Here is an 11,346-nt window from a genome sequence, read left to right on the forward strand (position 1 = left end):
GTTTCAGTTGAATTTTCAGAAACAAAATCAGCAGTAGACAAGGAATTCAAATAGTCTAGTATGTTCAATAAAATATCACACTCATTAATATGATTATTGTCAATGATGTTTTTTTTTCTTTAGTAGTTTAAATGAAAGTTCCTTGTTCCTTTACCTGAAAAATTGAAATATACCTGATCATAAACGCATGTACATTTTAACAGAGCAAAATTCTGACCACATTCTAATTGATAAGTCTAAATTAACTTTGGCACAAAATCCGATGAAAAATTCATGTGAATCCAAAAATTTAAGATTGTGAAATATCAATGCCTCATCAATGGAGTCAAAGCGGGTATAAAACCCATCGGGTAATCGAGCTCTGTCCAGTTTTAAATTTAGTTTTGATATCGAAGAATTTATATCGGCCATTTCGAATATACGAATTTTATTCATAATATTTTCTTTTTCTTTTAAGATCCGAGTCGAAGAGAGAGATACTTTGCTCCTCACTATTTTGGCTGGCTTGGAAAAATAGGAGGGCATGTCTGCAAACTGTGTTGGTGTAGCATCCTTGTTTAATATTTTTATAGTGGTATCCTTACGCCGATAGTTTTTCCTATCCTCAGATTGAATTTTATAGTCGGAAGATAAAAAATGCAGAATATTTTGAAGGCTGCTAATGGCTAATTGTTAGAAGAGAGAACTTTGATCCAAAGACTTCGTCATTCCTTATCCTTTGGAAAAATATGGAAACGTCTTTTGGTGGGACGAGAATCCTTTTTCTCAAACTTAGTTAGCCTGTAGCCACTAAGGCATCCAGACACAAAGTTTCCCCATTACTTGGATGAACTTATACTTAAACTGTGTAGTCAAATTTCCTACGTGAAGAGAAAATGAATCCTACTTTGTAGACTTGTTTTGAAAGGTTTCGAGAGTCATCCCTTCCTTATCTAACAATTCCTTGGTATAAATTACAATAATTTAAAAATAACTATCTTACAAATATCGCAATATTACAATTTGTAAAGATGTTAGGGCTCCAAGAAAACTGGAGAAAGAGGATATTAAATTCTCTAAGAGGAATTAAGGATGGCAGAAAGTTTACTTCTCAATTCCAAATCTCCGCAGGAATAACTAAATCGTTGATATTGAATTTGTTGAATCCATTTACTTTTAATTGTTTATTGAACTTTTCGTTTCAGAAAAATAAAACCCAATTATAATATAAAAAAATTAAAACATATTCTACTATAGTGGTAGTAAGACTAAGATTCAATGGGATTCCAAAGGTTCTGGAGATCAACCATCCGGGAGAGGGAAGGAGGTGCACAGCAATTATAATTATTTTTATGAATAATTAATTGATAAAGTCCATGATTAGACAAAATTATGGATATCACATATGACATATCTAAATGTCCACCTTCAAAACTCAAATGACGTCACACTCTGTACCTTCTGCAAACATAGTTGATACAGTTGAAGGGTTGAGAAGTCCATACCTTCTATTCTATATACCTTGATTGAGACGTGTAAAGTACTCCCAAACATCTCAAATTAAAGCTTTATCTCAAATAAGATCATGTCTCACTATGTCTGTGAGAAAATTAGTTTGTGTAGTCAATTGTGGGATAAGAAATGAAAAGGGACATAAAGTCTAGTTCTTATCTCTATAGTGATACATTATTCTGTCCAGAGCCCTACAGGAAGAGTTACGTCACGAGATTTCAGTGCCCCCTTTGTTACATATATCGAATGCCCCAAAAAGAACTTGAATACAATAAATGATTACTAAAAAAATAATTTTATTGAGCTTACACGATTAATTATTGTAAACAAATGGAACACTTACTCTAATAATAAATTTTTAATTTACTTTATTTCGCATTCACATGTTTTGGGTTCCGTAAGTAAAAGAAGCTATTCTATTTCCTTTGATAATCGCAGTTTGTATTTGTAATTGCATGTGCACTCTTATCCTAACTTAAACACAGTGAAATATAAAATTTTACGATATTTGGGGACATTTATAGACAACTTAATTAATGAAACCGCTACTAAAGTTATTGAGTTTACAATTTTGTTCAATTAAAAAATTGATTTAGATAAGATTTGCTTGATTTTGGAATATGAAGACTTCCCACTTAAAAATTTTATCTGGTCTGAAATAAATACCAAAGAGATGTGCATTTCTAAAGAATAAAAATTTGATTCTACGTCCCAAATTTTGATATATTTCTCTCTTTCAACTTCTTATTTAATTCCTGTAATTTTGCTGCATAGACTTGAAGTTGCATTTATAGGTTAGTATTAATATGCTTTAGATGTTTTACCTCAAGAGAATAATCTGTAATTCATATAAAGCAATTATTATTTTTTAAAGATAAAGTAACTAATGCAAAAAAAAAAAAAAATCATTAAAAGAAGTTTCATTTTCTTTTGTTGATGAAATTAGATTCATGTCCACTAAGTGCATTTTTCCATTTTCGGAAGTAGGAGGTTCCAATTATGGAGTAAAGTATGTATGATCCTAAAATAGGAGATATATTTTTCAGGATCATACATACTTTACTCCTTATATGGAAAATTTGCTTGGAATTTTCTTAATTATTGATTAGCATCACCATTGTTCTCCGGAATTAAAATAGGTTTGTTGCAGTTTTAAGCAATGTTGGAATGGCTTGAGAGTGAAGCCTTTTCTTTTCCTTGGAATTCTTTATGAATTGATTTTCTTTAAAATGTTTAGAGCATAATCAAGAATTATCTGATGGTTGCCAAAGATTTCTTTTCATTTTAAGGACCTATTGCCTTCCTAGGCATTAAAAGAGGGCATACTTAGGGTATTTTAACAAAATATATCGTCTTTGTAAAGTTCCTTGCATAAATTATAGTATTAAATTTTGAATGTTTTGGGCCGTGACTCAAACACATGAGGAAGTCAGCTATCGTCAAAGCAGATAGCCTGCTTAAGTAACTCTACTTATAAGTTATAGGTAAGGGTGATCATATTATACATCTTCTACTATCAATCAAGAACGTTATCATTCCCGCCTTTATTATTCAATATTAATATTATATTAGATGCTGATAGTCGATAGAGAACTGAATAAAATGCCTAAAATAACGTCGCCTTCTGTCTGGATTTCTAAAAATGGAGGCCCAGGAATTTGGAAAATACTTACCGGATGAGAAACAGATGGTTTGTCGGATTTGTTGATACAAATGTGCCTTTAGTCCCCTGTCTAGAATTACACGCCACTCATTATCCTCATCTCATAACAAGAGTATGGATATTCATACTCTTGTATGTTAACGATGAATACATCATGTCATACTTTATCTTTGATCTCACAAAGATTCTTAGTGCATGTAATATAACCTTATCCATTGCTAATCATCCTACGTTCAAAAAATTTATGGAGAAATACACGGGTAAACCTATCCCTTCCCGAGGAACCATCATTAAATTAATGGAGGATGTTGGTACTGATGTCATTTATAGAAATACATATAAAAATGTTTTGAGTCATCCACACCAAATGACGATCAAGTTATCAGAAAAAAGTATAAAATATTTACTAATTTCGAAATGGAACTCTGAATGTTGTACAATCTAACAGTAAGTATTCAATTTTTTTAAAATATAACCCTAAAATATGATTCTATTTTAGCTAAACATATCAAGAATTATGATACACAACTCATTAAATAGCAAAAACAACTGCTTAAATGATCACAACAACGGGGGTAGTAGCTTTGGATGGTTCGCAACTAGTTTGGGTGAGACTAGTGTTATGTATTTAATATGTCCTTTCTGGTTTTTATCTTCTTATATAAGTACTGTGTTTTACGTGTTATAAATAGTATCGTCTTTTGTAAATATATTTAGAGTATATTTGGAATACTCATGAGCATATAAACAGTGTGTAGTTTCATTCCTCCACGCCATTTCTTCCTCTCATTTCTCTCGGTCATCCTGGATCTCTCCACCTTATAAAGAAGTTTGACTCTCTCGTTCGTCAAGACGCAATATTGGCGACGAGGATGGGATCAGGATCACGTGACCTCCCTGCTGTGGGATCGTCGGCGAAGCTAGCCCTTTTTCGTCGATGGGGAGAACGCTCGTTCGTCTACGGAAGGCGGAGCAATATGGACTGTGCCTATGTTTGGGCCTCGTGGAGGAAGGAAGAGAACCTTGGTCACTTTCAAGAAGTGAAGTGTGTGTCCGGGTCAGGGACCACATAATTAACAATGGATTTATTCCTACGCACTTTTGGTTCTCTACTGTTCCTACTCTCCCGTTCACATCATTGGTTGATGGATGTGGAACGGTCTCTCTTGTGGATCATCCCGAGTTGGATGAGGGTACATCGAGCAAGATGTCTCCCAGGGACGAGCAGGGTGCTCGGGTCCTTAAAACCTCAACAAGGGTGAAGGTTATTTCTCCCAGGGACGAGCAAGGTGCTCGGGTCCTTAAAACCTTTATGAGGAGTATTGTCCTCCTTTCTCCGGTGCGCGTGCTGAGAGCACGGCACGTCTATGGAGATAAACTTTTGCGGTACAAGGAAGAATGTTTTGTCCTCGCCTGGACATGGATGGAGCGGATCTATAGGCTGCTGTTCATGGAGAGGAACCTGTGTAAGCACCGCCATGGATTTGGTGCTTGGGGGGTGATGTTATGTATTTAATATGTCCTTTCTGGTTTTTATCTTCTTATATAAGTACTGTGTTTTACGTGTTATAAATAGTATCGTCTTTTGTAAATATATTTAGAGTATAGTTAGAAGACACATGAACATATAATCAGTGTAGTATCATTCCTCCACGTGAATTCTTCTCCTCATGTCTCTTGGTCATCCTGGATCTCTCCTATTATAAATAAGCTTGCGTCTCTCCCTCGTCAAGACGCAACACTAGTTTCCTTACTTAAAGACTTGGGTATGATCATTAGGTTTTCCAATATTACATGGTCAATAAATATTCCTTTTTTATCACTTAAGGCTTAGCTATGGTTGATAGGCTCCAAGAAATGGTGTTCAGAAAACTCATAAAAGGCAAAAACAACTGCTTAAATGGTCACAACTACGGGGGTAGTCGCATTAGGTGTAGCAATATAATTAGCAATTGTGTATATCCTTCTTGATAATAGTATGTTGTTATATAAGCATAAATAACGGGGGATTTTTTTTTTTTGATGCTCTTAATAAGGAGTAATATCGCCAGATATCACAACATAATTAGCTTTTGCTCTAAATCTTTAAGATGGATTTATTTCTAACATTTTTTTAATTAGTTATTTATTGTCTAATTTTATGATTTTGATATTTACTTTATTATTAATAATTACTTAGATCTCATCGGAAGAGATATATCTATCCAGTGCACAATTGTATATAGCAACTTCCACTTGAAGAAGAGGGGTGATTATCTTTTTGACAACTTTAACTATAAGTAAAGTTGATAATATTGTAGAGAAAAACGCGTGCAAGGAGAAGGGGGGTGGGGGGAAAGGCATGATATCATTGTTTAAAATACTGATGTGATTATAATCTGCCTGCTTTATTATGATTTTTGAGGGTATAACGAAAGTATTTATTAGCAAATGTTTAAGGAAGATATACTACGTATAATTGACTTAGACGTTTTTTATCCGTTACAGTAGATTTGAAAACGCCACACTCCATGAAATTGTAATTCATTATGAACCTTATTCTCAGAATAGCTAATGAAACGAGAAAGTAAAGTATTTCGAAATATATTTGAAGTTCCAGGTTTAAAAAAGAAGGCTTTAATTAAATATAATCTACATACTAAAAAATATACCATCATAAATTTATGTTAAATATACAAAATTAAACAATTGGAATCATATAACTAATAACAATAAATTATATATACGGAATATTGAAATAATAGACTGAAGCAAATAATATTTTCTTGTTCTGACATCGGAATCCAGTTAAATATGTCATAACTTTAGGTTGCAAAACACAAGCGAGACGTGGAGTTTAATCACCCCTCTTCTTCATGTGGAAGTTGCTATATACAATTGTGCACAGGATAGATCTATGATCTGTCCTCACAACGGTGAGGGGAGGACGAAGGAACGAATGGTACTATCAAGCTTAGCTAAAATAAAAAGCTTTCTTTGTAATATAACTAAGTTTAGAGGCACTAGATTAATCCTTGTGTACATGAGCGCCATAAGTACAGATCTGCTAATCACATATTTTTTGTCCCCATGCCAGTGAATAATTTGTATAATCTTTGTATGAACTTTCCCCCTTCTTTAAATTTGTGGGAAGGACGTCGTTTAGTTTAGCTATTTTATTGATTTGTAACCGTAATTTTGTCTTCAAAAATGAGCTCAAATAAGTCAAATAATCTATATAAATGAATATTAATAGGCAAAGGTGGAATCTGCTGTATTGATCCAATTCAATAACCAATTTCGATCATTCGAAAAAGGCCGATTCTGATGCATCGGTATAGCCCTAGGGAAAATATATATATCAAGAGAAATCGAAGTACTTTGTCAAAAATTAATAAAAAATTGGATTATAGAATATATTGAACAATTGAGATAATTCATTCTTATTTACAATATGTAGGTATTGAAATGTTTGGCATACTTCTATCACTATTTAATTATATTTTAAGGCTAAATATGCATGAGGCAAAATAACTTTAATGTCCTGAGGGAAAATGAATTTATGGCAAAAGTAACTAATGTCGAATTTAAGGTAGTTTATCATAAGCCTACCCTCATTCAGTGAGGAGAACAATTGAGACAAGAACCTATATAAGATCTCCCCTAACTTCAGCAAGCTTTTCTATTAAAGAAATAAGCTTAAAATTGATATCTTCTCATTGCCCTTCCTTTTCGTTATTCAAACTCGTCCCATATGAATAAAGCTGACACTAGGTCTCTACAGTATGCAAATTATTAGAGTATTGATGCTTGCAGCAAAGTACTCCCAAACATCACAAATAAAGTCATGAATACTCATTTATGTATGTGGAAAAAATATTTATCTAGAGAAATCAAAGTACTTGATGAAAAAATTAATTACCAATAGGGCACGAGTAAACTAAAATATATATATATTATCTGCAAAGGGTGTGACTCACTTTCGCTGAGGCTAATATAATATCGCCACCACGAATCTAAATCTTCCAAAGTGGAGATTAATTCCTGGAGCAATTTTATTATAACGTCCTGAATAAGGACATTTCACCTCGATGATTGAGTCTTCTTCCACAAGTCCATCCGAAGATGCAGCCAAAAAGGATATTCTGAACCAATGAAAAGCCCACATTTGTATACAAATTTTTTTTTTGTTACTTGAGAAAAAATTTACAACAAAATATTTCAACATAGTAATAGTTATTCTTTTCCCTTGCATAAGAGAACAGAGGGCTCCGATAAACATACTAGTGTTTAGATTTCTATTAATTGTATGAAAATAAATTATTTAACGACGTCGACTGTTGTCATTGTCTTTATTTAGGATGTAGAAAGTAATCATTCCTTGACTTTCATGAGAAGAAATGTTGGTCAATTTTCTCAACTTCGTGAGAATAAGTAGTTCAGGAATGGACTATGTTCGTATTATCTTGAAAGTTACCGATCCAAAAGGATCTGCTCACTAAAGAAACAGATTCCGAGGATAGAACGAATTTTACATTTGCATCGAAATGAGGATGAGGAGGGACAGTCCATACTCAACTAGAAACTCTTTCTGAAGAAAAAAAAAGAAGCTATTTTTTAGTTGCCTAACCTTGTTTTAGTAACATTGACTAATAGATACCCGTTGGATTTGTTTTAATGGATTTAAATCCAAATTGTAATTCAAGGACTACTAGTGAGAAGGACTTCATACGTTTCTTATATCTTAAAAGGAGTAAATTCTTGAAATTAACTTCTTGAATTGTCCAACTCATTGTTGTAAGAACCACTTTTGGTCAAGGAATACGTTTAATTTAATTATCAATTAATAAAACCACTTTCTCAAATAATGATTAGTAATAAAATTAAAGGAATTTTGTCAACAGGTGACGGAACTTCGTTTGAATCCCTTCTCTTGCAAGTATTCTTTGGCCGTGTAATAATAATTATTAAATATGTTAAAGGATTTCAAAAAATTTAAAAGGAGATTGAAGGATATAATTAACTTTATTTGATGCAGTTTTTCTCCAAATTTCAGTGATGCTAGTATTTTTAAATATTTATTCGATAGAAACAGAGTAATCGTATGATTTTCGATTGGTAATTCCAACCTCCCTTCTCCGCGTTTTTATTAAATGTTATTGTTTGTTTATTTGCCTACGACGTATGTCTTATGTTCTTTTTAAGTTTTCACGTTTTAAGAAGAGAAGAAAAGAAGAAGAATCAATCTCTATGTTATTTAATATTTTTTATGTATGCGATGTGAAGAGGTCAATTTGTTGTAAATAATATAATTATTAAATATTTCATACACATTTGATACTATAATTATTAAATAATTTGAATCAATATATATATGTCAAATTATATTATTTAAGAACAAAGCATTCTAGTTCTGCAATAAATTCTTAAACTTTAAGAAAATAAATTTATAGAGTAAAGAGGAATGTACTGCATTATATTTATATATTATCTAAAATTTGTAAATAAATAAATTTGGAAGTACCACTTCAAACTAAAGAATATATATTTAGACAAAAGAACAACTACAAAAATATAAATGATTATGCGTAACTAGAATTAAGTATAACAATAATTAATTAACAAAAATTGAAGCTCATATATTAAACTACATAATATATCTACACAAATATTAATAATTATGTACCAAAAATTATAATTAATTTAGAATTATAGAGGTTACTGTAACTATGATTGTAAAAATAATAAACTGGATATTTAAATTGCACAAATATGGTGAGTCCAAGCTTCATGAAATTTTGTAAGGTGATAGATAATAATTTCAATTGAATTGAGTAAAGTAAAAAAATGGATTGAAAGTACTACTTTGGAAATTTAAACGATTATACGTGACTTGAATTCATATTACTATTTTTAACACATAAAAATTTGGAATTTATTCCTATCCTTAGCCATGATATATATAAAGTTTTCCAGAAAGATTCAACTTTCGTAATCCCCAGCTCCCCTTCATGGATAGACGTATATTGCCTAGTTTCGGATATATATGATCTTTCCAAGTACCAAAAAATCTTTGTGGCATTTGTTTGAAATGGAAAGTTTTGCCAAAACCGAGAAAGATACAGACTTCAGACAGCAATAAAAGTTGTCCAGAATTTTAATTTCCTTAGCAAGAGCTATATTTAATTTTGATCAGAGCTGATTCCTGATTTGACCCCCTGAAATTACTTAAGTCACATAAAACTTGCCATCCTATAATATTTCACATCTCAGTGCCAAGATATGACCATAGGGATATCAAACTCTTTAGACCCTATTTTAAAATTCAGTCGACTTAGTCTCCCTTTAACATATCTACAGATATCCACAAAACAGGATTTTTTGGTGGACATTATTGGATTGAAATGTATACCTTCCTTCGAAAACTATCCAAAAGAAGTAAAATTAATTGGATCAGTGAAATCTGAAATTCACCAAAAAAGTATTTAAGAGAAACTGGCTTTTAAAAAACAAAGACGCAGGAGCAAGTAACTTTATGTATGATACATTTGGGAATCCTAAAAAAAATCCTTTCCTCCTACCCTTTAGGAATAACATCATTAAATTAGAGTTTAACAGAGCAAAAAAAAAAGTGCTCCCACTGCTTCAAGTTCGGCCACACATTCTCTATATGTGAGAACCATAAAACATCTATTAAAGATTATCGAGAAATCCTCAAAAATGTCAATTTCCATAAAAAGACACCCATTCAACGATAACGATTAAAAGGAGGATTCGAAAATCCTTCAAAGGAAGGGAAAGAATAAAACTCGAACATAGATGGTGAAAAATAATTTAAAAACAAAGGAAACAGACGACTCCATTAACGGAAAAAAAAGCTGGAGGAAACCAATCCTGAGCAAGTCATCAGGTTTTAAGCTAAGTGGTTAAACTAGGCGTTGCGGAAACCCCAAACGTTCCCTCCGAAGGAACCAGTTGTATCTTTTTGAAGGTTAAAACCAAAAATAACGAGAAAAATAGAGTGCTTAATTCTGAAAAGAAATTAGAAAGGGACACCGAAGTTGCTTCAGACAAAAGACAAGAAGAGTTGCATCTAATCTTAAAATCGACAGGAACCTTTTGAAATGAAATGGGTGATCAAAATCATGATAAGTATTATCTAGTGAATTATCTAGTAATGTAAGCCCTGCTGAATCCAGAAGGACTAAAAAGTATAAATGAGAAAGATTTAACTCCCTATCAAGTAATGATGTCGTTTTAAAAGATGTGGACATGACCACACTAAAAGCTTAGAGGTTCCTAGTACTTCTGGAAATAACCCCCCTAATTACCAATGACGAAAAGGATAAACATGACCCAGTAGTAATTTAAGAAAAGGACTCGTGTTGTCCATCCCAGACGTCCTTGCTTACACTTGCATTGACGAAGTATCCACTATCAAACATCTATTTACAAAATCCCATACACCCTTTGTGTCAAATGCAAAATACAAAACAACACATCCATTAAAGGGAGTTATATTTCTCGTCAACGACACCCTAAATCCAATCCTGGTGTACTCTGATCCCATGGGAAACGTAGATCATCGTAGACGTAAACTTCCTAGATTAAAGATCTAGAATATTTGCCACTTATGCTCCAAACTACGATTCGGGTTCCTTTTATAGCGATATACTCGAAAAGTATACATTATACCCAGAATATGGGATCAATTTGCTCGGTGACCTAAATATCACAAGGAATCCTGCTGGAGACACAAAAAAGGAGGATCTAGAAATAAAAAAATGCAACAAACCTTGAGACCGTGATCTCCGAACATCTTCTGGACGATTTGGCCATTAAAACTCAACCTCAAAACCCTCAAATTCGGAAAGCCTAATACAAGTAGACTTGACTATATTTTCGCTGCACCAAGTTCAAAACACTCCCTCCATATTTGTCAGATCACTCTCCTTTTATAAGAAAGTTCTTAATAGTAAAACAAAACCCCAAAATGTTCTGGAAACTTAACATTACCTATCTGGAATCAGAAGAAACAAAAACGAAAATACGCAGGATTATAAAATACTATGACAAGAGAATAAGAATGGGCTTGTACTTTAGATAAAATAGAAAACGGTTCGATTTGAGCTTTTTATGATATGTTAGAGTTGGAGAATTCATCTACTTTGTCAGGCTTTGTGAAGGGATCACCTTTAGACTTCCGTAAGTGT

General features: G+C 32.6%; 1 long non-coding RNA gene across 1 annotated transcript in view; it reads left to right on the forward strand.

Moving 5' to 3' along the window:
- LOC139905650 (uncharacterized) overlaps window positions 1–5,070 on the forward strand; it is an 82,800-nt gene extending 77,730 nt beyond the window's left edge. Inside the window, exon 4 of the long non-coding RNA XR_011780579.1 lies at window positions 4,983–5,070. This is a non-coding gene — a long non-coding RNA (uncharacterized lncRNA). The remainder of the gene's footprint in view (window positions 1–4,982) is intronic.
- The last annotated feature ends 6,276 nt before the right edge of the window (window positions 5,071–11,346 follow it).

This window comes from Lepeophtheirus salmonis, chromosome 6 (genome assembly GCF_016086655.4).
Source record: "Lepeophtheirus salmonis chromosome 6, UVic_Lsal_1.4, whole genome shotgun sequence".
NCBI classification, from domain to species: domain Eukaryota; kingdom Metazoa; phylum Arthropoda; class Copepoda; order Siphonostomatoida; family Caligidae; genus Lepeophtheirus; species Lepeophtheirus salmonis.